At 50.1% G+C, this 27,638-nt stretch overlaps 1 protein-coding gene across 6 annotated transcripts in view; it reads left to right on the top strand.

Annotated features, from left to right (window-relative positions):
- TIAM1 (TIAM Rac1 associated GEF 1) overlaps positions 1 to 27,638 on the top strand; it is a 315,885-nt gene that overhangs the window by 128,729 nt on the left and 159,518 nt on the right. For 2 of the 6 annotated variants that reach the window (XM_066370369.1, XM_066370376.1), the window contains exon 1: positions 13,792 to 13,942. The exons of 2 other annotated variants lie outside the window; for them this stretch is intronic. The gene's annotated coding sequence lies outside the window, so the exon portion shown is untranslated. Of the gene's footprint in view, positions 1 to 7,561; positions 7,714 to 13,791; positions 13,943 to 27,638 lie in introns of those variants that run through there. 2 more of the 6 variants (XM_066370370.1, XM_066370371.1) reach the window with 2 other exon arrangements.

A 27,638-nucleotide genomic window follows, 5' to 3' on the forward strand; every position in this document is an offset into this window, starting at 1 on the left:
TTATCCATTTAAACATCCATCCACCCGTCCGTCCATCTGTTTATCCATCCAAATATCCATCCAAGCATCCATCTAAACATCCATTTATCTGCCTATCCACCCATCTATCCATTCTTTAAAAATACTTTTTTTCTGAGAGATGGGGGAGGGAAGGGAAGATGTGGAAAGGTAGAGTGAGAGGGTGAGAAGCATCAACTTGTAGTTGCTTTCACTTTAGTTGTATGTTGATTGCCAGTGTCCCCCTGCTCAAGCCAGTGACCTAGGGCTTTTCATGCCAATGATCTTTGGGCTCAAGCTGGCAAGCTCTGGGATCATGTGGATGATTCTTCTGCTCAAGCCAGTGATCTTGGGGCTTCAAACTGGCGACCTCAGCATTTTGGGTTGATGCTTTATCCATTGTGCAACCACCAGTCAGTCCTATCCATCCATTTAAAGATCCATCTGTCCATCTGCTTGTCCATCCATTTATCCATCCATCCATCCATCCATCCATCCATCCATCCATCCATCCATGGTTTTTGGCTATGATGGCATCAGCTGCTCTAGGGTTTGTTTATAGAGAAAACAGGATGCTCACTCACCAAGAATTCTAATGGGTTGAGTTGCTTTAACTCCCCATCCATTGATGATGTTTGCTCAGTTCCATCTCCTACCCATCACTCCAGTCTCAAGGCCTACAGGTCATTTACTGGCTCCCCTGCAGACGTGTGAGTGCTGAGTTAGTATTCAGCACAGGCTTTTGAAGGGTTTTCTATTTGATCACAATTTTAGATTGGAGAAATCAAGCCCCATTCTGAAAGCCGCAAGAGAGCTCTGTACACGCAGTTTTATTTTTCAACTGACCCTTCGCTTAGCACATTTACTCCACCTGGGGGATATTCTTAAGTGTTTGTGGCCCATAGACATGTACAGTGAGGCAGCACTGGGTCCTCTCATGGTCTCTAAGGACTGGGGACCCGGCAACTCTGGTCATCGTGGAGTTAAAGAAAGCTGTTGGCTGGTGCGGCTGCCAGGGCACCTTACCTTCCCGAGACATGCTGGTGTGATGTGCTTCGATATTCAGGATGGTGGAGGGATGTCTGTAGTTGGCACAAAGGGCCCCTGCCGCCCCGGACCTTTGCTGTGTTGTCATGGAGCTGTTTTTCTAGACATGTTTCCTCATGGTGCTTCTTTCTTGAAATCAAGCCCCCCCGTCTCTTTTTAAGCCTAACACTCCAGGAAGCACACAGGAAGAGGCTCTCTCCCCTGTGGTTCTCTTGCATGCTGTGCTGCTCAGAGGCACTTCCTTCGGCTGTCCCCACGTGGAGCTTCCTCAGAACCAGAGCGCGTTCTCCTGGAAGAGCTCGGAGATCCTAATCTCCACGCTGCAGAAGCACCCTTGTCCCCCGCACATCTCGGTTCTTCCTTTCAGTTCTTGGTTTGGTTCTCCATTCTCACAGGAAAGAGGAAAAATCTAAAGCGCTCACCATGGTGTTGCTGATATTTTGAAGAAGGAAAAGAGGATTAAAGAAAGAAATGAGGAATGAGTCCAGGAGATGGTTACAGAGGTCACATGTTAGAGGAAATGTAAAGAGGAAGCTGAGGGACTCACAGGTGTGTTCCCACAGACAGGTGCAGCGGAGGGGGGCCATGGACCCCAGGGTGGCTCTGCTGCTCACCCCAGCAGGACAGCAACCTCAGCCATCAAACTGGGAAGAAAAGACCACAGGGGAAAAAATCCTGGCCCTCCTCATTAGAACTGTGGGCTGCAGGAGTCAGAAACCCAAGGTGACCTAAGACCAAAGTGGACATGTTTTAGACCCTGAGAGGACCACGGTAAAGCTGGGCTTGGGGACAGCTAGACCCAGGGAGTTGGTTGGCATGGTGGGGCCTTTCTTTCTCTGACCTCCCTGGTTTTTCCTGTGTTGTTTTTCTTGGTGTAGCTCAAATCTAGCCGAGATGTGGTTGCTGGCAGCTCCAGGCTGGGACAGCCTCAGTTTGGAAACATAGATTCCTGTAGGCTAATATAGACTGGTCACTGTGTCTGGGGGCGTGAGGTTGAGTGATTATCCCGGCCTGGATATGTGCCCGTCTTGATGGCTGTGACAGAGGAGAAGGAAGTGGGGAGTTGTACTGTGCAGAGCAAATGAGTGACTGACAGAGGAGGAGAGGAATGGTCCCACCACTGATATTGGGCAGAAAAGACATCAGAGAACTTGATGTCCCCATTCCATTGGCTGGAAACTACTGAGAAAATAAAACAAGCCCCTCACAGTGCAGGTAAGAAAGGCAGACTCATTACTCCGAGTGGTGATGACTGGGCCTTTCCATAAAAATAAAAAGGTAGCGTATTCGTCAGTAATGGGTCCATGTGGGGTCAAGGCAGACACAGTGGGTGGCTGGAGTCTCTGGGCTCAGTGTGGGGCTGACTAACCTATCCTTCCTGCTTCCTTTGTGGGTATATACATAATAAATACATAATCCATCCATCCATCCATCCATCCATCCATCCATCCATCTCTTCACCCAATCAGTCATCTTCCTGACAATATCCCTTAGAGAAGTGTCACCTGACTCTGTAACCACATGACCAGCTCTTAGTTTTGTGGTCAGTGAACCAAGTATGTCATCTTAGGTCATCAGCTGTCTTACCCATAGAACTTCTCAGAGGTTTTTTTTGAAGCAGTGCTATTTATACAGGTTTTTTATAGCTAGAGCCAAAATTAAGACACCTTCTGTTTGGGGAGGGTTGGGGTTAATAGTTGGTGGGAAGTATTTTCCCCCCAAATAGTTTTCATGTGGATTTTTATTAACTTGTCTTAAATTGTGTAGTGGGTCTGACCAGGCGGCAGTGGATAGAGCGTCGGACTGGGATGTGGAGGACCCAGGTTCGAGACCCCGAGGTCGCCAGCTTGAGCGCAGGCTCATCTGGTTTGAGCAAAAACTCACCAGCTTGGACCCAAGGTCGCTGGCTCAAGTAAGGGGTTACTCGGTCTGCTGAAGGCCCGTGGTCAAGGCACATACGAGAAAGCAATCAGTGAACAACTAAGGTGTCGCAATGCGCAACGAAAAACTAATGATTGATGCTTCTCATCTCTCCGTCCCTGTCTATCCCTCTCTCTGTCTCTGTAAAAAAAAGAAAAAAAAAGTAGTGGGCCTCATATCCAGAATATACAGGGAACTGGGACATTAGGTACTGAATGTCAGTGGGAGGTTTGGGGGATGGCAGGACTTTTTGTGTTATCTCTCAGATAGGTGGCGTGGTCATATTCAGCTCAGGAAATGTGAGACCTGGGGTTTATTAATCTAATTTTGCCTTGCCACAGCTATCCTTCTGGGTGCATGTGCAGATTAGTCAGCTGGTTGGATTTAACCAGGTTGGTATCTTTGCCAAACAGATGGGACCAAGTACTAGAAAGGCCAGGGAGTTAAGGAAGGGAATTTCATGACCAGCTGAGGAGGACGCAGCAGCCGTGAAGCTGTGAGGACCAGTGAAAGGTGGTGGGCTTGCTGGGTTGGGGTCTGAAAGGGAGTAGTATCTGGGAGGTGGGAGGCAGGGAGTGCTATTTGTATGGAGAGTATTGCTGCCTTCTTTCTCTCGGGTGACAGCTCTGATATTTTCAGTTTAGCATTCAGTGTCTTAAAGACTTAGTGAGTGTCGTGGGGTAAGTTGATAAGTCCAAGTATTTGTGTGTTATCGGAATAAATGTATGTGATTTGTTCCCTGTTTCTCTTACTCGGGGATCTGCAGTTGAAGGAGGGCTCTTGGGCTGGGTGGTCTCGATCATGCTCTGGCCTTGGTCACCAGCATGTGGGTGTATTCCACTCAACAAATACTTGCTGAGGGTCTCCATGTGCTGGGCACTCTTCTGGGCACTCCAAGTACACGGGTGAAAGAAAGGCCCTGTGCTTGGGGGTGTACAGTTCAGTGGGGGAGAAACAATAAACAAGACAAATGCTAAAATAAGGAAACACTTAGTGAGTGTGTAAAGGAGACAAGAATGAAGCAGGGAGGTGAGAAGGAAGTGTGCCAGGGGGGAGTGGTGGTATGGGGGGGCGTGGCTACGAGGCCCTCACTAGGAAGGTGACCTTGAACAAAGAGCTCCGATTCAAGGTCACATGTATGCACAGAACAAAGCCCAGTGCCCACAGGAGCAAACAGAGTGAGTTGGCACTGTGTCCTCAGGAGAACAAAAGCCCACTCTTAGTGGCACAAGCCAAGAATATTGTTTTTGGTTACTGAAACTGCGTGAGTCAGGAGGATCTATGTGCCAATGTGTATCTGGGAGACTGTGGAAATGGGCAGCTTGTTATCAGCTGTGTTGACTTTTGGGGGCTCCCCCCCACCCTGGTTGGTGTTCCTTTGGGAGGCTGCTGACCTCAGACACGCCAACCTGACTGAATTCTGCCAATGGAAAGTTCTATGCATGAGGGATTAATGGGCTGTTCTCTAATGGGCTGAGTTCATGTGTGTCCAGAAAAAAGAACAGAGGCTTTCAGGGTACAGGACTTTGGGAGGAGGAAGATGTCGGATTCCTTAGCTGGAGCTGAAACAAGGTGTGTGAATTTGTTGCATGTGTGAAGCTGAGAAAATTAGAAATGGCTTATCTTGGTCCTGGCTGGCCCCCAGAGAGGGCTGTGAGCTTCATGGTGGCGTCATTGTCTCCCATGCTGGGAAGTTTTCTCAGAGGCCCGTCACCTGGGAGTGGAAAGCCTTGGCGTTTCAGGTGATCTGGTGAAGTGTTTGTCAGCCTGCTTGCTTGGGCCTACCGCACTCACCACCACTGGTAGGCATGTGTAACTCTTGGTCCCTGTGCCAGGAGCTGTGTGTCATCGGTGAGTCACTTGCTGTGTCTTGCTGGTAAGTCTGGTTGAGCTTGAACAAGATCCTGTTCATTATGCATTTCTTTTGATTGTGAACCAACATTGTAAATAGGTTAGGATAAAATTTCTATCCAACGGTTAATTATCTCAGTCCAGAATTTGAACTTGCTTCTTGCAGGAGACTTTGGTTCTGCGCTAGGGCAGGGCGAATACACTTGCGAATTTCCTGCACATGCATCATGCATGTCCTTTGCCTGTTGCCCAGTTGAATTTGCTCATCTTAGATTCCTCGTTCAGTCATGTTTCTGAGATGGAGAGGTGCTCCTCAGCAGCTAAGGACAACCCCTAAAATATGCTGCTGCCTGCTTGCTATGTTGCCTAGAGACGGGGATGAGGTACCCCCTGGGCAAGCGCAGGCTTTGGGAGCCGGACTCAGCCCTCTGACTTTCTGAGCCCAGAGCCGGTGAATTCGGAAAGTGATAATAGTAATGAAAACAGACGCAGTGAGTTTGCGGGTTCCCAGGGCGACGATGACGACAAGACTCTAGGCCAGATGTGGCAATGAGGAGAAGGAGGGCTGTATCCCAGCCTCATGGGGACCAGGTTAGGATATCAGACGGGACTCCTTCCTGTGTGCTAGGCAGCTGTGGGCAGTTCACGTAACCTTTCCGTGCCTCAGTTTCTCTTCATCTGTAAAATGGTTCCGGAAGTAGTATTCGGCTTATCCTGAGGACCAGGTACAAAAGCATCCCAGCCCCCTGGTTTTCACAGAGTGAGTATTCGGGCAGTGCCATGACTCATCCTCACAGAATTTCACAGCAAGTTACTATTGCAGCCCATTGTGCAGGCGAGGGGCCGAGGCTCCCCAAAGATTAGGGGATATGTTGTTAGGCCAGCCCAGCTCAGTTACACAGGTGCCATTTCGTGCCCTCAACTGGCAAGGCGAGTTTGATATTTTCCCCTCCCACTCACGTGGTTCTGGACTCAGAGCCAGCCCTTTCTGGTTTCTTTGTGCTGAGATGAGAGACGGGGACCGGGACAGGTTGGGTGGGGCAGACCCACAGTGAGAGGTGTTCTGGTCAGGTGCAAACCCGGTGTGCTGTGGGAGTGCTTCATTGGAAAGGGGTGCCTCGTTCTTCTTCATAATTACAAAAGGTTTAATTTGGTAGGTTGGATGGTGCCATTATAGCCCTCACAGACAGAGAGCCACTTTTCCAGGGGTGTGATTGAGATCATGGTGATGTGACAGGGAGAAAAGACACCTTTTAAAGCTTGGCTACTGTGCGCTTAGAGTTAAGTTTTGATTACTTTTGTTTTTAGCAGCTGTATTTTCAAAAGCTACAGGCACCTGAACCAATAGGTTGAAAGTGATGTTTTTTTTTTTAATGTTCCCAAAAAATTGTAGCGAAATATTTCGGTAACATGCAGTTTGCTATTGTAACCACTTTTTAGTTTGCAGTTCAGTGGAATTAATTATATTTGCAACATTTTACAATGATTACCACTGGCCACATCCCAAACTTTTTCATCACCTCAAACAGAAACACTCTAACTGTTAAGCAGTAACTCCCTATTCTCTTCCTGACCCACCCCACCCCACCCCTCAGTATAACCTCTAATCTACTTTTTGACTATGCATTTGCTTAGTCTAGAATCAGGGGTCTCAAACTCGCGGCCTGTGGGCTGCATGCGGGCCCACAGACTAATCCACGAAGTTCAAAATATTTTGACCCCTGGTAGATATTGCGTGTAACTGAAATCATGTCATCGCTGTCCTTTAGTGTCTGGCTTCATCACTTGATGTATTATCCTCAAGGTTCATTTGTGTTATAGGATGTGTCAGAATTTCATCTATTTTAATGGCTGAGTAATACTCCATTGCACGGCTGTGCCACACTCTGTTATCCATTCGCCTGTTCATAGACATCTGGGTTGTTTGCCCCTTTCGCCTATTGTGAATAACGTTGCAGTGAACGTTTGTGTACAGGTGAAATTGAGGGTATTTACTGTGATTTTTTAGGACTCTCGGAGTAGGACTTTTGTAACTGGGGGAGACCTGTCTTTGTCCAGGGCACCCACGTGGCCCCTTGGGCAGGTGTCAGTTTGTCCTGCATCTCTCCACCAGGCTTCTCCTGCAGGCTTGCCGTGCCCATCACTGTGACTTGGTGGCTGGTGAGTCCAGTTGCCCTCAGCCATCCCACTGTCCCAGCTTGACCGTGTCCTTCCACCCTGGTCTTTGAGTCTCTCTTGTTTGCTGTCTGGGGCTGAGCCAGGAAATCTTATTCACCCAGTTGTTGTGGTTGGCTTACTAGTTTGAGATGGGTACAATTTATATCAGTTTAAATTTATATGGGCCTTTCGTCCCGTGTTGGGGGCCTACATGATATCTGCACATGTTGCATTTACTGTTCATTTTAAGGCATTATTTCAGGAGGTGGTTGTTGAGTTACAACACAGCAGATTTGTTTCAGTAGATCTGGGCTCCTGGCTGAACCAGCTATTGTTAGGTAAGCCTGAGCAAGTTACCCAGCCCTGCCGGCCTCCTGTGATGTGCAGTTAGTAAGACCTTCTCTACATGTATACATGCTGGTCTTTGACATTGTTGTGCCTGCTGTCCTACCTTAGGTCATTTAATAGTTTGAGGTGGATGCTTATTGTATTTCCTGATTGCATGTAGTAGGTAGGGTTTTGTTTAGATCAGGGGAAAAGGCCCCGGTGCTCCTTAGAGACCAGAAATCTAACGTCTGTGTCCTTTCAGGGACGGCAGGGCTGGCGGATTCTTGTCTGCATGCTCCTCCTGACACTGCAGGTCGCCGCACTCCAACGGACGCTGTGCCTGGCATGTGTCCCGGACTGTGTGAGGCATCGCAGGTGTGGAGCTGCCCGCTTCCCGCCGTGCCCACGCAGCAGGTATGTCCACCCACCCACCCTCAGCTCATCCCCGCCTCCCCTCCCTCCAGTGCGTTTTGGTCCAGAAAATAGGAAATGACAATTACCAGTGTATTTTAGTATAAAATAAAAACGGAAATTATTCTCCTCCATGAATAACATAACCAAATACTGCTGTTCCGCTTAGCCTTGGCTCATGCCCAGGGCCTGTGTGCCCATGAGGTCCACCCTTATGAGAGGACCTGCTGCTGCCCCACAATAGGGACTTACTGGGGACAGATTAAGGCTCAAGAGGTCTCTCTGTGGCCCAAGGTCTTGGAAGGACCCTCACTGTCCCATCCGGCACACAACTAGTACCCGTTACCAAAATAGCAAGGTCAACTTGAAAACATTCTAAACACGAATATAGTTTGAGATACAGTTTTGGCTTCTTTCCTGATGGAACATTGCATGTTTACTGCCCTTTACCATTTAGAGGAGATGCTAGGCACCTGCCCCCCACAAAGCCTGGGAAACCCTGTGTAGACTTCAGCTTCTACTTTATTGCAGGGAAGTCTGCCTGGCTGGTTCTACGTTATTCATCCGGCTGTCAGCATCTGAACTTTAACAAGGTCTCATGTATGTCCTTTCCCCTCCCGTGACCAACTGGCCTTTCCTTTTCAGCAGCCAGACTGAGGACTGGCGGATGCGCCTATCCTGGCAGCACAGGCTGTGGGGAGGAGGCAGGACTGGAATCGGAACTTGACTTCGCATCCTACATGAGGGATTCAGCATGGCCTTCCTCTCCGTGCCAGTCATAATTGTTATTGTGTACTGCTGCCGAACAGAGAGGTGCCTGAAAAGCGCCCACACTGGCAAAAACCCAGATGCTGTCACCCCCACGAGCCACCTGGGCCTCTTGTGCAAGCACACAGGGCCCTTGCCACCAACAGCTTCCCTGGGAGCGTGGGCGGGACAGCATCTGGCCCCACGGGCTGCTGTCTTTGGGGCTGGGTTTGTGGACTCATCCTCCACCATCTTAATTATCTTTATCCTTGCTTGGGCATCTCCCTCCTCCTGCACCTTTCAGTGACAAGTACATGGGCCACCAGAAACGCTGGCCTTGACGTGCTAGATAGAAGTCACTCTGTCAGACGTGAGTTGAGGCAGGGAAAGTATATGCAAATGGAACAGAGAGCCAGGAAGCAGGAGATGATGAACTTGAGCATCGTTTACTGGTTGGGGAGGCTGAGGCCCCTGGGTTTGATGGACCACTACATGCTCAGGCACTGGCGTGTTCTGCAGGTGTCACTCAAAGGCTATCGGAGTCCTTCCTGGCCTCTTTTCGGCAGACTGTGTAGGTTTCAGGAACATTTCTGCTTATTTTTTTAGGCATTCAGTTTTCAGAGAGAAAGCTGTGTTAAGTGTTTCTAGGTTTGGTTGGCGCAAGTTTCAATATTAAATGGGCAAACCTTCTCCTCTCAAATCAGATTTAACAAGGGCCTGAAACTGGAGGTATCGCGGGCGAGGAGGAACCTCACTTTCCTCTCGGAGGGAAGGAAGGCCTCGTTCAGGGCTGGATCGAGTTTTCAAACATGTCAGTGTTCCTGCGTGGGTCCTCGTGCCACCCGGATGGGGTGGGTGGATCCGCATTTAGACTTTCAATCAGTCCCAAAATATGAAAAATTGATTTTGGCAATCAGTCAGTAGTCAACCGCGAAATGTATTCATGGGGAGGCTCTTGCATTTCCATAGCAACACGCAGGATGGACAGGGCTTGTGTTCAGAACCGCACCTATACTGAGGAGTCAGCTTTTTATTTGGGCTCTGGTAATTTGTGTTAGTGAGCACCCACATTGGGCTTTTCACCTAATTCTACGAGGAGCACCCCCCACCCCCTCCAGCATTGCCGTTGACCCAGGGTTGCTGGCATCATGGCCAGTAGGTGACTGGTGGGGCCACTTCTTACCCATTTCCGAGGACCTTCGGCTCCGTGGGTGGGAATGCTTTTTGCGAAAGCTGCCTCCATTTCTTATCAGGTTGGTTTTGAAGATGCCTGAGCACATGCCCAGAAGACCCTTGCTGCAGGAAGGCCTTTGTGCCGCTGAGAACATGATGTGAAAGGCATGTTGGGAGCCCGCTGTTGTGGCTCCACCACATAAAACAGCAAGATGAAGCCCCAGTTGGTCTGTGGGGAAAATAAACTGTCTGTAGTGTTTTTGTTTCCGACTGTCTGTTCAACCGCGATGAAGGGTGAGGGAGCAGCTGAGCCCACTGTGACTTTTCCCCACCATGTACAGTGCTGTTCCCAGCAGGCGCCTTCTCAGGTCAGGTTTGCCAGCCTGTGCAGAAATGCTCCTCAGCCGTGCGAGCCCCTTCTAGAAGCCTTCCGTGGCTTATGCTTTCCCATTTATTTTCTTAATGTAAATCTTTTCATTTGTGGTGACGTGTGATGCTTTCTGTAACACGTGCGGTCTCACTTTGTCCCCACATCTGTCCTGATCTTTGGAAATCATGCAAAGCAAAAAGTCACCGGTGCCCCCTCTGCTGGTCACATTTCTTGGGAACTGAAATCCCGCATTTTGGGCATGAGGTCATTGCTTTCTGCCCAACCCGTAGCTGTGCGCACATTTTTGTGTCAGAAAACTTTATATAACTTTTTTTTTTTTTTTTTTGTATTTTTCTGAAGCTGGAAACGGGGAGAGACAGTTAGACTCCCGCATGCGCCCGACCAGGATCCACCCGGCACGCCCACCAGGGGCGATGCTCTGCCCACCAGGGGGCGATGCTCTGCCCCTCCGGGGCGTTGCTCTGCCGCGACCAGAGCCACTCTAGCGCCTGGGGCAGAGGCCAAGGAGCCATCCCAGCGCCCAGGCCATCTTTGCTCCAATGGAGCCTTGGCTGTGGGAGGGGAAGAGAGAGACAGAGAGGAAGGAGGGGGTGGGGGTGGAGAAGCAAATGGGCGCTTCTCCTATGTGCCCTGGCCGGGAATCGAAGTCCCCCGCACGCCAGGCCGACGCTCTACCGCTGAGCCAACCGGCCAGGGCCTATATAACTTTTGAAAAGCCAAATGATTGGCGTTCAGAACCACAAGTTAAGGAGCTGGTGACCTAGTAAGTGATAAGGGGTCTTCCTTCCCTCCTACTGTCTGGTGGTCTGTGGCGTCCTCCCTCTGCTGCAGGAGTACATGCTTTGGCTCCTCTCTGCAGCCACTGCTGGGATGCTGGTTCCAGTGTTGCTGAGCTTGTACCTGTTGTATCTTTTGGAATCTGTGATGCTGAATGAAATCAACAGGTTTTGATATGTGGTCACAGTTGTTCAGACTTGTAACTTAGCGGGCCCTGCAGGTCCCTCCAGAAGCCCCTGTAGGACCTTTTAATTTCAGGCCTGAGAGGTGGACAGTGAGGTGGGGTCATTTAGTTCAGCCCAGCATGGATTCGGCAGGAACTGACCCCCTGGGAGGCTTCAAGGGATCCAGATGGCACCCTCCCATTCCCAACCCCACCCCTGGCAGAAATGGAATACTATCAGAAAGAAGGACAAACCTGTGTGACATCTGGCTAGAAGAAAGGCTTCTTAGGCAATGATGGAATCAGAACACCTGGTGAGCAGGTATCTTCACTGGGTGAGCCCTTCGCCCCAACTGGCTGGCTCTGTGGAGCGTGCATTCTTTTTCCTGTAAGTGGTTTGTAACTTTTCAATAAGGAGATTAAACGTCTTTCCTGTTCTCTCTGGAGAGCCTCCAGCTAACGATTGGCAGCAGATAGGTGACTGATGTGGCTGCGATAAGCCTGCCCTTGTGAGTCTCTCTCTGATGCTGAAGCTGATACTCTCATTTGACACCATCTTCTCCTCGACCCTGCCGGTTTGTTCTCATTCAAGTTCAGCACCAGCCCTTAGCTTAGTGAGTAGTTGTGTGGAACTGAGGGGTTGTGCTCCCTTGAATGCTTCAGGGCTTCTGACCCCAGTGCTCCCACGCCTCTGAGACTAGCACCCCCCCCATGCTGCCCAGTGGGAAAAGGGGGCAGCTGTGCTGTTCTCTAAGTCCCTGGACAGCCTCTTCCTAATGCTCAGGAGCACATACAGAGTAAGCCAATCAAGTGACAGCTGATGGTGACGCCTCCACCTCAGGGTGTCTCGCTAGCGGCACTGCTAGCCTTTTGGGTTAGGTAGTCCTTTGTTGAGGGGGGGCTGTTTCCTGAACATTTTGGGATGTTTTGTGGCATCCTTGATTTCTGCCTAGTAGATGCCAGTAGCCACCCTCACGTCGTGACATGTAAAAATGTCTCCATATATTGCAAAGCACTCCCAAGGCCAAAGTCACCCCCTGGGAAGGAACATTGCTCTGTCTGAACGCTCCCCGTGAGTCTCCATGGGCACTCTGGGGTTCATTCGTTTACCAAAGAGTTATTTCTACTCACTCCAGCCTCTGTGCAAGGGGCCAGACCAGAAAAATGGCCTGGGCATTTACTCTTTATGTTCACGTGTTTATACATGAAAGTGTCTGTTTGAATCAGTTTCTAATATAGCATGAGTTCCACCATTTACTTTTTCATCATTGTCTTGAAAGATCTCTTTTCTTTCTCTCTTTCCTTTCTTTTCCTTTCCTTTCCTTTCCTTTCCTTTCCTTTCCTTTCCTTTCCTTTCCTTTCCTTTCCTTTCCTTTCCTTTCCCTTTCCCTTTCCCTTTCCCTTTCCCTTTCCCTTTCCCTTTCTCCCTCCCTCCCTTCCTTCCTTCTTCTTTCCTCCCTCCCTCCATTCCTTCTACTTTTTTTTTTTAACTGAGAGGAGGGGAGATAGAGATAGAGATACAGACTCCTGCATGCACCTGGACTGGGATCCACCCGCCAAACCCCATCTAGGGCCAATGCTTGAATCAACCAAGCAATGCTGGAACCAATCAAGCCACCAGCTGTGGGAGGAGAAGAAGGAGAGGAGGGGGAGGGGGAGAGAAGCATATGGTCACTTCTCCTATGTGCCCTGACCAGGGATCGAACCCAGGACATCTGTCCTCTGGGCCGACGCTCTGTCCACTAAACCAACCAGCCTGGGCCAAAAGCTCCCTTTTCTGAGTATTGTTTCCAGCCTGTAACCCTGACAGGCATAGTGAATGATTAGGACTTCTTTAATGAATGTTGTGTTGCTAATTCTGGAGCCTGTGTCTCTGAGGGAAGCCCCTCACAGTGTGGGCCGTGCCCTTAGCTTTTGAAGCAGCTGTTGACTGTGGAACGTGATAATGCCATAGTAATCTATCAATCTCACCCATGAATGCTTCAGCTACTTCAGATACTGCTTCTGCCTGTCATCCCAGAGCCAGATTTTCTTACATTGTGATTTCTTTCATTTTCTTTAGCCCCCTGAGGGTTCATTTAAGGCGTGGTCACTTCAAGTTTCATTTCATGCAACTCCTGTCAGGGATCCAAGGTCCAGCCCAGCGGGAGGATGCTCGCAGAGGCTGCTTTTGGGTGGACTCTAAGCGGTTTTAGAAAGCGATAGAAAAGTTGCTTGTCAGAAATCAAATGTACAGCATTTACTTTTTTAGAAGGAGGGAAACTTCACGGAGGAGTTTGCAGATGGCTTCCACTGTGCTGGTGATTTTCATTTTTTATGTTTTCTTGGTGGGTACTTGGAGGGGATTCATACGAGTGTTTCATTGTACATCTGAAATACTTGACAAGTTTTAAAGGAAAGACAGCCAGTTGAAAGTTTGTTTTTTTTCCTTCTGACCTCCACTCTTTTAATATAGCTGTTTCCAAATTAGGTGCCCCCTTGCTAAAGGACCCATTTCCTGCCCACGAAGAGAGGGTGCGTGCAATTATTTAGGACTTCTAGGCTCTCAGTCATGTATGTGGCACCGCCTTCCTGGCCTTCCTGCTTATGCCGAGGAGCAGAGCTCCACAGGACGTTGTGCAGGGCGACCAGGCTCCCCCGTGAAATGGTTGAGACCTATTACGACCAGGTTTTCCTCAAGAACACCGGAGCGGAGCTTGGGGACTCCAAGACCGCCAGTGCCCTAGGGGAGCATTAACGTGAGGAGGGAGGCGGGGAGGAGGCTGCGGAGGTGGGTGGGGAGGAGCGACACTCCCTCCCAGCTCTCCCGGGCAGCCTGAGCTGTCTCCACACTCGCTGCTTCCCGGAGAGGAGCTGGAGCCCGGAGACTGCTGCCTGCTCCTGTGTCCCTGGAACTTCGGGATGTGAGACGGGACAAACGGACCAGCACACACCCCTGCCCCTGAGCAGGGTGAGCTTTCTTTTCAACCATTGGTTCCACTGTGAGTTTATCTGTATTGGGCAGTGGCTCTGGCCGGGGTGGTGGGTAGGCGGGGGTGGGGGGGACTGCAGCTTGTGCGTGGGGACTTGTGCGCCTGGGCTGCCCTGAGACCAGAGGACAGGCTCTGATGGTGCTGGTGCTTCACTTCCCTTGCTTTCTGTGACCAGGACTGTGGGATGCACAGGTAGGGAGGGTGACTGTGGGAACGTGTTACTCAGCAGGTTGCCTTCTGTCCTTCTGTCTCTGGCTGTCCTGCTGAGCCTTCAGTACCTACTGGTCGATGTTGTAGAAAGAACCCCCATGGGAAGGCTTGGGATTCAGAGGGGGAAAACTTCCCAGGAATGTTCCAAAGCCTGGGAGGCAGACTCCTGGAAGGGACCTGGACTGAGGCTTCTCAGTGGTTCTGCATCTGATGAGGTTAGGTCAGGCAAGGTGTCCTGGCTGTTGAGGTGTTTATCTGGGGTGTTCTTGAAAAGTATTTTTTTCTATTGCAGTTAGTTGATCTTCAGACGGATTGCCCAAGTCCATGTAGGGAGTTTGGAAAGGAAGTTTTGGGGGGGGGGCACTGGCGTTGGGATCATTGTAGGGGACACCTGGTATGTCTCAGCCCACCGGAAACTTGGCCAAAGGTAAGGTCTCTGGCAAACATTCTTCAGGTTCTATTTTGAGCCCCTCAAGGAGTTTTCACTTGGCAGGTGTGATATTTGGTCCCTGTGGCACAGATGGAGGCTTTTGGGTTAACTCTCACCTATTTCATATCTGATCACCAGGTTGGCACAGAGATGTGTGTGTGTGTGTGTGCATGCGTGCACGTGTGTGTGTGTGTGTGTGTGTTGTAAGCTAACCCTTCATAAGAATTTTTAGAGAGTTGTCTTACTTTTAGAGCAGGACACGAAGGTCAAGAAATGTATGGTTGTCATGTGCTCAGAAAACTGAATTTCATTTCACGCATGTCTCTCTAAGTGTTGGGGGTGTGGCAGGACAAGACCAGGAGGCTGAAGTAGAATACAGAAGTAGAACAAAATGAATTTAGATCAAACCAGACATGTCCCCGGGCAGTGCAGGATGGGTGGCTCAGACTGTGACAACTGCTAGAGCTGGTTCTAGAAAGAACAGAGCAGGAGATGGTGGTGCCCCCACCCCACCCCACCCCACCCCACCCCACCCCACCCCACCTCGAGGAGCCTTCTGCAACTCACTCAGCAGGAAAGACTAGCACCGAAATGGCTGGTGCTGGTACGTCTGACGGGCAGGTCCTTGTTCCTGGTGTTTTATGGAGCAATAGCCCTCAGTGAGAGAAAGGGGGACACGTTATTCCTAAAGGTTTATAGACGTTGTCACATGGGACTGTTAGAGGACACTGGCGTGCCAACATTTGAAACTGGGTGAATTTTACTATGAGACCTTGCAGGTGTTACAATTTCTGTTTCATGATTATTTTTTTATGATCTCCTTACCTTTACTCTAGATAACCTGCTCTGGGTGGTTTTTTTTGTTTGTTTGTTTTTTAAGTGCTGGCAGATTCAATTGGTTATCCAGCCATTTACCTGATCTTCTAGTAACTAAAACAAGGAGTTTCCCATGTCATGTAAATTTAAATATTTATTGATATAAAGTTGCACATAGTATCCTTTCACAATGTTTTCTTTTTTCAATAACTTTTTTTCTTTTCTTTTTTTTTGTAATTTTCTGAAGTTGGAAACGGGGAGGCAGTCAGACAGACTCCCGCATGTGCCCGACTGGGATCCACCTGGCACGCCCACCAGGGGGCGATGCTCTGCCCATCAGGGTGTAGCTCTGTTGCAACCAGAGCCATTCTAGTGCCTGAGGCAGAGGCCACAGAGCCATCCTCAGCACCCGGACCAACTTTGTTCCAATGGAGCCCCGGCTGCGGGAGGGGAAGAGAGAGACAGAGAGGAAGGAGAGGGGGAGGGGTGGAGAAGCAGATGGGCGCTTCACCTGTGTGCCCTGGCTGGGAATCGAACCTGGGACTCCTGCACGCCAGGCTGACGCTCTACCACTGAGCCAACCGGCCAGGGCCTATCACATTGTTTTTAAAGACTACTGCATATGTGGAAATGTTTTCTTTTTTTCCTTCCCAGCATCGTTGACTCCTGCCTTTTCTTCCCTATGGGCCTTGCTATATTATAATAATATAATATTATCGGTCTTACTGGTCTTTTGAAAGAACCAGCTTTGGTTTTTGTTTGTATTTTAAATGAAGCATGAACAAACTTAACCTCCCTCCTTTAAGTTAACATGCATTAAAAAAAAAAAGTACTGCCCTGTGGAACTCCGTCAAAAAATATTTTAAGGGCCTTTAAAACTAAGTACCCGAGTCTCTTAGCTGTAAGGAGCGAGACATTATGTATTTATCTTTATGTGTCTTTGACACAGTGCTTTTGACACAGTGCTTTTCAGTTGTATTAAAACATGCCTTGTGTTCTCGAGTACCATACATATTGCATGAAATTGTTTTAAGGGAGGTTTTGTGTATTCACTGGGGCGCCCTTGTGAAATTGTTTTAGGAGCAACTAACTGGAATGTACATAAGACTTGCTGGTGATTTAATGTGAATTGTAGATGCTTTTAACCTGCTTGACCATACTGGTTTACTTTATGCTGGGGGGCGGAGCGAATTTGCTGTAAAGATCTAGGAAGCATGTTTTATTTTAGTGCATATTTAATGCATGAGTCTTGGCATTTTAAAAAGGTATCTCAGATCTTTAAGTGTGTGGCTGTATAGGAATAAGAACTTGGGAGTCCGAAAGCACTGGGTTTGAATTCCTGCCCTGTCACTTTGAGCTATGTGGCCTGAGGAAAATTGCCTAACCTCTCTGAGCTTTCATTTCCTCTTCTGTGACATGGAAATCACGAAAACTGCTTGGGGGTGGGTGTGGGTGTGGTTGCTGTGAGATTTCTATGAATATTCAGGTACCTGTTTCATGGTTCGGCACAAAGGCACTTAATAAATTCTAGTACATTGAATGTTTATCCCTTGGTCCTTTCTTGTCCTATTTCCAACCTCACAACTTCCCTCAGTCCTTCCTTCCAGAAATGTGAAAGGTTATACAATGGAATTAAACACACACACACTCATGCTCACTTCTCCCATTTGGTCTTTGTTATGGGCAGCTGTGGTTACCCAGGGTCACTTCCCCTATTTTCAACTTATCCTAGTTGGTTGTACATAAACTGGCCAATTATTTTCCTTCCAATTTTGTATTTTTTTTTTTTTTTTTACAGAGACAGAGAGAGTCAGAGAGAAGGATAGACAGGGACAGACAGACAGGAACGGAGAGAGATGAGAAGCATCAATCATTAGTTTTTCGTTGTGCCTTGCAACACCTTAGTTGTTCATTGATTGCTTTCTCATACGTGCTTTGACCGCGGGCCTTCAGCAGACCGAGTAACCCCTTGCTCGAGCCAGCGACCTTGGGTCCAAGCTGGTGAGCTTTTGCTCAAACCAGATGAGCCCGCACTCAAGCTGGCAACCTCGGGGTCTCGAACTTGGGTACTCCCGCATCCCAGTCTGATGCTCTATCCACTGTGCCACCATCAGGTCAGGCCCTTCCAATTTTTATCTTACTTTCTTCAGGATAGTTTTCTTCTTCACTTCATCTCACTCCCTTGAGGGTCTCACAGCTCTGTTCTCCCTCCTTCCCTCCCTCTTTCCCTCCCTCCTTCCTTCCCTTTCCTCCTTCCTTCTCTTCCCTTCTTCCTTCCTTTCTTATTCCCTCCTTTCTCCCTCCCTCCTTCCCTCTCTGTGAGGTAGAAAGGAGATGTGTGCAGAGCTCACAGCTTGGCAGAGGCCAACATGTGAGTTGTGGAGCTGCTTCTCTGCGGGCCATTTGTAGCCTTGGTGACTTCAGAACGAAACAGGTGGTGGGCCGCTTGGACGCTAGCCATGTTGATTCTGTATTGCCGTGGCATTTTCTGAAAACATCTTTCTAGAGCCTGCAGTTCCTTAGAACTTTTGGGGAAGTGTGGTTGATTATGCTGTGGCTGGCCTCACCCCCAAGAAAGGGAAGGGACGCATGGGGGGGGGGGGGAAGATGGCGGCTGGCTACTGATGTCCCTTTCCAGAGGAAGACAGTCCTCATGTTGCGGGTAGGTTCTGTGACTTCAAGCGAAATGTTGTTTAGTGACACCGGTTTTACCAGAGGCTAGTTGATAGAAGTGAGGGTTGAGTTCCCACATGTTATCAAGGACCTCCTGTGTAGCCTCATTGAAGCCACCCAGCCTTGAGCGATTGGTTCTCCTGGGCTCTTGTCAGTTGCAAGGTCCTGGGGAATATATGACAGCTGTGCTTTTCCAGATATCTAGTGTTGCAGGGAGCTGACCTGGGATGGGAAGGCACTGTGAGGTTGGCAAAGGCTGTGCCCACTTGTCATTGCTGTGCCTGGATCAAGTCTGGGTCCCCATTTGGTGTAGTGAATTCTTCTCAGTTATGGAGTTCTTTTTGACGATGACAGATTGACTAGCTGCCCTTGATCTGGCGTTTCCACAGTTCCTGGTGTCCTGAATCATAGCCCAGTGGCCCAAGTCACAACCTGATGCCGCTGTCTGTTCTAGTTCGTATTCTATGTGAGTGGAGAACATGGAGGCATACAGTGTGTGTGTGTTTTGCAACGTTGCTCTCCACTTTTTATCTTAATTCTGTTGCTTGAAAACAGCTCTCAGCATGGTATTTCATGAATAAAAGGTTTGGGGGAGAGAGTGTCCCTTTGGGAAAGCTGTATCTGCTTAGTGTTAGGGGTAGGTTTGTGAGACCTTGGTTGTAGTGCCAGTGTTGAGAATTCTGGCTCCATCAGCTCTGAGATTTTGGTAGGGAGAAGAAGCATGACATGCACTTTCTACAAAGTCACAGAGCCTACTGATAAATGCTTCTTCAATGATGCAAATGCTAAACACCAATCAGTGAGTGTCTGCAACATCGGTTACTAGTAGTTCTGGGGATGGTCTTGGAACCTCGAGAGGCGTGCAGGCTGTGAGCACAGACCCGCTTGTCCCTGTGTCTACTCCTGTCAGTAGAGTGCTGGTGACTGAGGCCAGGAGGAGGAGGAGGTGGAGGAGGAGAACGCTTAGTGGCATGGGGTGTGGCCCTCTGAGTCTTCGGAGTTGAGCAGCCCCAGCAGACATAGCGTTTGGAGATCTTGAGACGCCTCATCTGTTTGGGATGGGGTGAGAGGGTCTTTGCAGAAGGCTGGGATGTGAGGATTCAAGTTTTCAAAGTCTTTCTTGTCTCAGGGTACTGCCCAGATTCTCCTGTTTTGTGATGACAGGAAGGCCATTATTTCTGACTGCTGTTCCGATGGGAACTGGGGTTGCTGATTCTTCCCCCTGACTACTGCGGACTTTGTCATGGAGTTCTGGGAACCTTCTGATGGTGAGGGCCCCGTTCCTGTTCGGTTGTTCCCACGGAGGAGCGCTCTGCAAACTTGATGAAGTGGGTGTGCGGCGCGCCCACGTCAGAGACACTGCGAGCGCCGTCAGGATCCTCATCGGCAGTGTTTTCATGTGATGCCCTGAGTCTTCCCAGCTTCTCTTTGCCGGTGCTCAGGACACCAAGGAAAGGAAGGAATGGGTGATCTGCCACAGGGGACTTGGCGTCAGGATGGGCTTTGTCTGCGGCTGTTGGACAGGAAGAGGGTTTGGATAAAGGAGGACTGTTTGGGGCAGGGGTCCCTGCTGTACTCACATTGGAGTGTCTCCACTGCATGGTGCTGGGAGCGTCCCGGTGAGAGGACAGGTGTGAACGGGGAGCATTCCCAGGTGAGGGGCAATGAAGCTGAGACACCTCTCACTCCTGTGGCTCCAGGCTCTCCCAGGGAAGTCCAATTCCCAGCTGCCTGGTAGGAACAGTGACGGCCTGTGCCATCCCTGTTTACTTCATAGGGGTAAGCTGGTTTAGTCTAAAAGGCTGTGAGAAAGGTGCTGTTGTTCTTTTCAAGTTAGCCTTGTGAATGAACCCACCCAAGCCTTGTTAGTGGGCCACATCATGCTGCCTTTTCTGGTATTGATCACCTAGGTCCTGAGCACAGTCTGTGACTGCTGACTTGATGGGCGGGCACAGTCATGGATGCCCTCCGAGGCATGGTCTTGCCCTGTGGGTTGTTTCATTTATCTGTGGTAAGACTGCTTCACAGGAGATCTCCAGTGTATGGACAGTGTGGTTGGATGTGGGCACCGTAGATGAACGTTGGTCTCTGGAACTTGCCTGTCTGGGCTCACTGCAGTTTTATGCTCCACACATCCCCTCGTCTAGCCTGGCGGCCACCATTCAGTTCTGCACTTTTCACGAGGTCTTCTGTTTTAGGTCCCTCTTGTAAGTGGAGTCCTGCCACCTTGGTCTTTCCGTGACTGCCTTGTTTCCTATAGCAAAATGTCATTGGGGTTCACCCTTCTTGGTGAGGCTGAGCAATGTTCCATTATATATTTCTGTAACCATGTGGTATTTTTTCCATCTCTTTGTCATTGGACATTTAGGTGCTTTCCACATCTTGGCTGTTGTGTGCAGTGCTGCAGGGAGTGTGGGGAGCTAGCACCTCGGACATGGGCCTGCATTTCTTTTGGATGAAAGATACTGGGATTGTGTGGGAGGCCCCGTTTTTGCCTCTATGAGGACCCCCAGACCCTTCCCCATCCTCTGTCCCCCTCCCCATACTGTGTTTGGGATCCCTGCTGGCTCCAGTTTCTTCTCACCCAGAGTCCAACCTGCCCTGCTCTGCAGACCTTGCCTGGGACCTGTTCCTCCGGTCTTTCCTGCTGTGCCCGTGTCCTGACACCAGACAGGAGCCTTAGCGCCCCCTTTCCAGGTGGTGCGCTCACAGCCTGCAGACCGCTCTTCAGCACTGACACCATTGAGTTATTTACCTTTTTAAGGGTGAAAATAATATAAGTGATAATCGTGCAGGAACTGTAGCAGAGCTGTCTGCTCTCCCTCCCCAGCCCTTTGGCCACCCCATAGGGGGGCCCCATCTGCTGTCACTCCTGTAGCCAGCAACCCCCTTTTTGCTATAAGCTGCCCTCAGGGGCTGGTCCCTATCTTTGCCCAGGGGGTTGCTGTTCCCCCAGGGCAGTCTTCAGCCGGGGCTACCATCAGCTGGGCTCCTGTGTTTGGAACAACACCGAGATTTGTGTAGCCTGTCTTCAGAAAGCCCCTTCCCCAGCGAGATTTCTCTGGAAATGCTTCCCAGTTAATAACTTGGATGCATATTTCCAGCTGTGGCTTAAGTAACCCATTCGAAGTACCAGAGTTAGAAGGTGAGGAACTGGGATTTGAACCCTCACCATGGGGTTCAAATCTGCTGTTCACCAGATGCCCCTGTAAGTTTCTCCAAAGAGGCTGCTTGTCTTGTCTACAGATTTGCCTCTGTGTGGGTCACGTGACTGCCCTGGGCATTTCAGGCACTTGGCTGCCCACAGCTCTGTCCCTGTCGGCCTGACTGAGCTCCGCCTCTGGCATTAGTCCCTTGGGTTTACCCTGGAATGACCTTCCATTGTGGTCCAGGGAGTCTGTCTGGTCTGCTGTCCTATTGTCCCCTGGTAGCACTCTCATTCGTCATATGCTGCCGTTTGTGCCTTTTCTCTGCCCAGCCCGCCTGTCTGTCTCAACTGCAGTGACTTCGGGCCCTGGGCCACGGGCACTGTGCCCCCTGTTCCGATCCTTTGGGGATTAGTCACAGCCTGGTCAGAGCTGGGCGCAGAGATGCCCAGGCTGTTTTCGGGTTCAACCTGAGAGAGACAGGAAGGCATGAGGTGACAACACAGCCTCGATTGAGAGCGCAGCAGCGAGGGTGGGTCTGAGCAGCAGCCGTCCTGTGAGCCGCGTGTGCGATCTCACACTGCAGCTGTTCAGGCTGAGTCACAGGCTGGACGCATCATCCTTTGGCGTTGAGCGTGGTGGCCAGCCGTCTCCTCCCCGGGGAGGCGAAGCAGGTTTATATGATGAATAATGTGGGTCCTCATCCAGTACTTGGGACGTGTTCTGACAAGCGTCATGCAAGTGGTCTGTGAAACAGGCCAAGCGTCTCCCCCACCTCCCCGTTTGAGAGATAACAAAGATATCACTCGGCAGCCTTTATGCGGAGTCTTAGCTGATGGCTGGCCGGACGGTCCACAGCACCCTGTCCACTTTGAACGGGCTTTACCTCCTGGGTGTGACCCCAAGGCAGATCTGCAGAGGGCTGGGCTGGAAGCCAGGAGTGGAGGAAGAGGCTGCACATGTGGAGCACCTGCTGTGGGCCTGATGTCCCGCTGCATGCTGTAACAGGGTAGACTGCACCTCACAACTGCCCTAGTTGCACGCCCCCCCATCCACTCGGGGGGACCTGTGTGACTCGACTGATATCACACATGATGGGGGAGAGTCTGGATTTGAAATTTTTATTTTTGACTCTTTGTTTCAGGTGTAAGCAGAGGTGTTTAGATGGTGATTCTCATGGTCATAACTCTAGAACTTGGCTATTCCTGGGTTCGTTTCTTATCTGTGCGTTTTCTACCTCAGTGGTTCAGTGTTCATGAACTCATTAGAATCCTTATTGCCTGAAATACCATGTTTATGGGGACCTTTGGGTGTGAGATGTGTAATATTTGAAAATAAAAAATTAGGGTCTGACTTTTTTTGGAAGCTCATCACAGGTGAGATATATTGAGCCTGCTCTCTGAACACCCCCAGGAACACTAAGTGATTTTCTTCTTCACTTGGGAATGTGGGACTCTGCAGCCACACTGGGGACTCCTTTTCCCATCTCGTCCTGCAGCACCGGCAGCCCTAGGTGCTGGCCCGGGGTCTACGGCAGTGGGGCGTGGGCAGCCCTCTGCTGTCCTATCCCTCTCCTGCCCACGTTGCACAAACATTGGTGTGGCAGGGACAGATGGCCACTCTGGGGCCCCTTTGATGTCACATTTGGCCACCGGGTGTGGGGGGTAGGGGTGGGGAGGATAAATGGGCTGGGAAGTACTCCCTTGGTGGTTGAGCAAACAAGAGTTTCTCGTGGGAAGGCAGGGCGCCCTGTGCCTGTGTGGCTGAGTGGTCACGGGGTCGCTTCACAGAAGGGTGTTTAGCATGGGATGAAGCCAGTGGCTCGAGGCACAGCCTTCTCTCCACCCCTGATTGGTGTAGGGTTTAGTTTTGTTGTGGGGACATAAATGGGCTGGGGGTGTGTGGGAAGGGGTGATGGGACTACAGATAACAGAGTGTCAGAGCTGGGAAAGACTTCATTACAGAGGCTGGGTCAGCTTTGCTGGAGGCTCAGGTGAGGGTCTCGGGGCTCCTGGGAGATGCAGGACAGAGCAGGAGGCCTCATCAGCAATCTCCTGGCTGGGCCACCGGCGTCCATCTGTGCAGTGAAGACGAAGGCTTGATGGAAACGGTATGGTAATGAAGACTAGCAGCCAGATGAACGTGGATACAGAAAAAAGAGGATCTGGAGGTAGTTTTCAGCAGGAAGGGAAGTAAACCGAATGGGCAAACACTCTGCTCTGTTGCCAGCAGATACAGGGGACAGGGCACAGGGGGGTGCCCACTTGGTTTTTCTCTGTAATTGGATCCGTCCTGTGACATTTTTATTGGGACCTTGCGGTTAAGAGAAAGTGAAAAGCGGATCTGAATGTGAACTATTTCCCCTTCTCAAGTTGGCATCTCAACTCGTATGCTCACCTCTAATTTCGAGACAGATGCTCCTCTTGTCACGAGGGGTTTCCATCCCAACAAACTCATTGGAAGTTGAAACTGTAAGTTGAAAATGCATTTTTTACGTTGGACCTACCGGACATCACAGCTTAGCCTCGCCTGCCTTAATGAGTTTAGAACATGTACTTAACCTGCCGTGGGCAGAAGCATCTCACACAGAGCCTGTGTTACAATAAAGTGTTGGGCATCTCGTGTAGTTTATTGAGCGTGTCCCGTTCGCACCCATAAAAGTTAAAAAATCATTAAGTGGCACCGTTGGCATGTTGGGGACTGTCTGTAATTTGAAATCAGATTGAAATCCTTCAGGGGCAACTTCAGTTGAGGTGATTCCTGTGTATTTGCCCACCTGGCCTCCCCTGCAGGCCTCGCTCTTCCTTACTGATGGGGGTGTGCGTGCCCAGGAACACCGGGTGTGATGACTGCGGGGTGAGGGAGGTGCGCCTGCAGGGAGCTGGGCTGGGTGGACCTTGTGAATGTCTGCACCACAGATGTAACATGGAAGCCTTCCACCGTGCCTGTGGTTGACCTGAGTTGTCAGTGCCTGTCACAAGTGGTACGGCAGTGGGGCCTTTCACACTGGGGGTGAATTTTGACTTGAGAAATTGCCGAGAGTGAACATTGACTTGAGAAATCATTGGGAAATGGTGCATAATGTCTTCAAACATGTTGGGCTCCTGCACGCCACCTGTCTCCCCTGTTTCCTGAACATCATCGTGGTCAGTTGTCTTGTGTGCAGTGTGGGCCCAAGGCCATGGTCTCTTTCTTTGTGGCGAGCTCCTGTTTCCCAAGAGGTGCGTCCTTGGATGTGAGGCGCTCGTGCTTCTCTGGTTTAGGTCAAGTAATTAGCAGGTAGATTCTGAACGGATGCTCACTTTCCCGCCTCACTCCTATACCTGGGTCCAGGAACTTCTGTGATAGTTCATTGTAAACTTTGTTGCAATCTTGGTTGACTACTTGGTCGAATGCCCAAGGTGCACCCAGTGGTCAGTGGTGTTTGAGCCCCTTCTGTGTGCAGTATTTGAGCCCTTCTGGGTGTGGTGTTCACGAGAGGCTCACGGTTCCGCGTGGATGTGGCTGACATGGTGGACATTTCGGTGTGGCTCTTGGTGCACTTGTGGGCTCGGGGCGGGGGGCAGTCAGGAAGAATGGGTAAGTGTAATGGACTGACAACAACATCCCACAGATTTTATGAATCAGGGCAAATGGAAATGCCCAAAACATGTTTGAGTTTCATCATTTATAAAGTGACTTATAAATCCATTTGAAGTACTTGAAGAAGCCATAGTATTGGAAATGGGTTCGTGTGATATAAGATTAAAACCAGGCTTCTTTGACCAGTTGAACTTCTTACAAATGTTCTTAGAAGGAGGGACTTCCCTTGATATCTGGAGCCCTGCTGCCTTCCGCTCTCTCGGGTCCTGCTTTGCGCTTCTGTCTCCACATCTTTTTACTCTGAAGGTGCTGCTGAAACACACACAGACATCCTCATGGAGACCTGCACATGGCGTCCACAGTGGCTTTCTGCACAGGTCCCAATACTCGAGGCCACCAAGATGTCCTTCAGTAGGCGACGAAGTAAACTGTGGTCATTCAGACAATGGGATATTCTTCAGTGCTCAAAGCAAGTGATCTGTCCAGTCATGAAAAGACACAGAGGCACCTTACATGCATGTGACTAAGTGAAAGGTCAGTCTGAAAAGGCTGCGTACCATGTGATTCCAGCTGGAAAGACTGAGACTGTGAGGATGGTAAAAAGATCAGGGTTTGCCAGGTAGGGAGGCGGGTGAGCATGCAGAGGCAGAAAACAGGATGTCAGGGCAGTGAAACTGTTCTGTAGGATAATGATCACAGTAGGTACATGTCCTTCCTATGCGTTTGTCAGGACCTATAGCAGGTGTCCCCTAATGGAAATTGTGGGTTTGGGGGGACTGTGATGTGTCACTGTAGGTTCATGGATTGTAACCAGTGTCTTGCTCTGGTGGGGGTGTTGTGATTGGCGAGGCGGACGTTGGGAACAGAGGGCACATGAAGAGTCCCTGTACTTTCTGCTCAGTTGTGCTGTCAGCTTTAAACTGCTCTCTGAAGTCAAGTCTGTTTAAAAACAGGAAGAGCATACATTGAGACAGCCATGGATATTCTTTATGGGCTCTGGGACAGTGTCTCCTGACTTGTATTACTTCCCAGAGTTCTTTGCACTTGGCAGACAGTGTGGACACTCTCTGTGAAGGCGCGGCTGATAAGAATGGGACTTTCCCTGGCGGCTTCCTAGCCATGAAAGTTCTTGTTTTGAGCTCTTATTTTCTTCTTTCTGACCACGTATCCATGCTAGTGTTGTTGATCATAAGGATGCAGTTTTTGATGAACTGATTCCTTTGTTAGATTTCATGCTAGCCATACTTCCTTGCATCGGGCATGGTCAAGGAAGAAGTTGAGCTTTGATAGTATTTAAAAGTGCAGCCTGACTGGTGACACAGTGGATGGGGCATTGACCCAGAATGCTGTGGTCCCTGGTTCAAAGCCCTGAGGTTGCCGGCTTGAGCATGAGCTTGTTAGTTTGAGCATGGGGTTGCTGGCTTGAACATGGAATCTTCACTATGATCTCAAGGTTTTTGGCTTGAGACCAAAGGTTACTGGCTCAGCTGGGGCCCCCCAGTCAAGACACTGATGTGAATCAATCAGTGAACAACTAAAGTACTGCAACTACCATTGATGCTTCTCATCTCCCTCCTTCTCCTTCTCCTCCTCCTCCTCCTCCTCCTCCTCCTTCTTCCTTCTCTCTCTCTCTCTCTCTCTCTCTCTCTCTCTCTCTCAAATCGGTTAATAAAATGGCCTGGGGCAGAAGTGGTCACATCCAACTTTGATGCTGTTACCTTCCCACAGAAAGCTGCCGGGGACTCTGGATGCAGGGCATTACAGCATGGACCTGAGCAATGATGTAATGTCCCTGGGGGCCCCTGTGGTTCTCCCTGTAGGCTGTCTTCTGCTTTTTTGAAGGCTTCATGTCTTCAGAGATGTTTACTGAGTGCCTCTCCCTGCCCTCCCACTCCCAAGGACTGGGGCACAGTGGTGAGCGGGACCGAGAAGGGTCTCAGCATGTGTGTGGCTGATATTCTGAGGGCAGAATATGTGATGGACACTAGCTGAAACATGGACCTGTTGGCATCGTTGCCATGGAGAGCAATGAAGCAGGGGAGGGGCTGGGAAGTGTGGGGAGTATGAACTTTTGAGTGGGCGTTAGGGGGCCACGCTGCATGGGTGACATTGGAGCAAAGGTAGCAAGGGACCAAGGGAGCTAGACCATTGGTGAGCAGGTGGGGAGCAATCTAGGCATAGAAGATCTGGCCTGGCAGGCTGGAGAAGCTGTGTCCAGGCCCTGGGGCTTGGATGGAGGCAGCCAGGGGCGAGTCAGAGTGAGGACAGGAGGAGTCGGTCAGGGGAGGAGCCCGCAGGACTGTGGGTAAGGAGCAGCCTTTTTAGGGTTGAGGTGGGAGGCATGGTCTGATTTAGGCTGCAATAGGGTCCGCTGGTGGTGTGGCCTCCTCATCTTTGCCGTGGCCACCAATCCTTATGTCTGAGCAGTGGTCACTCTTTGTGGCTGCGCACACAGCCCTTGTCCCATAGTGCTGTTGGGCTTCATTAGAAGTAGTTTTCCCCTTCTTTAGTCACAGACCTTTCTTTATAGTTAATGAAAAGAAAGCTTTCATCATGCCAGGGGAGTGAACCGATGGATTCTGTAATGAGTTCCAGAGTGCCCGAAATACCGAGGGCATGTCTCATTTACCTCTGAAACCAGCGTCCCTGTCCCTGAGCTGAGCTCTGCTTTGCCACCAGAGTCCCTTGCCTGCGAGCAGACTTGACACTACCTCGCACATGCCCCTCTGTGGTCCAGGCTGCTCATTGGAGTTTTGGTTCTGGGGCAGGGGGGTGGGCAGCAGTTTGTCACGTGACCTGCTCACCAGCACCACTGACACCATGGCCTGAGCACAGCTGGCCAGTCTCC

Source organism: Saccopteryx leptura, chromosome 2 (genome assembly GCF_036850995.1).
Source record: "Saccopteryx leptura isolate mSacLep1 chromosome 2, mSacLep1_pri_phased_curated, whole genome shotgun sequence".
NCBI classification, from domain to species: domain Eukaryota; kingdom Metazoa; phylum Chordata; class Mammalia; order Chiroptera; family Emballonuridae; genus Saccopteryx; species Saccopteryx leptura.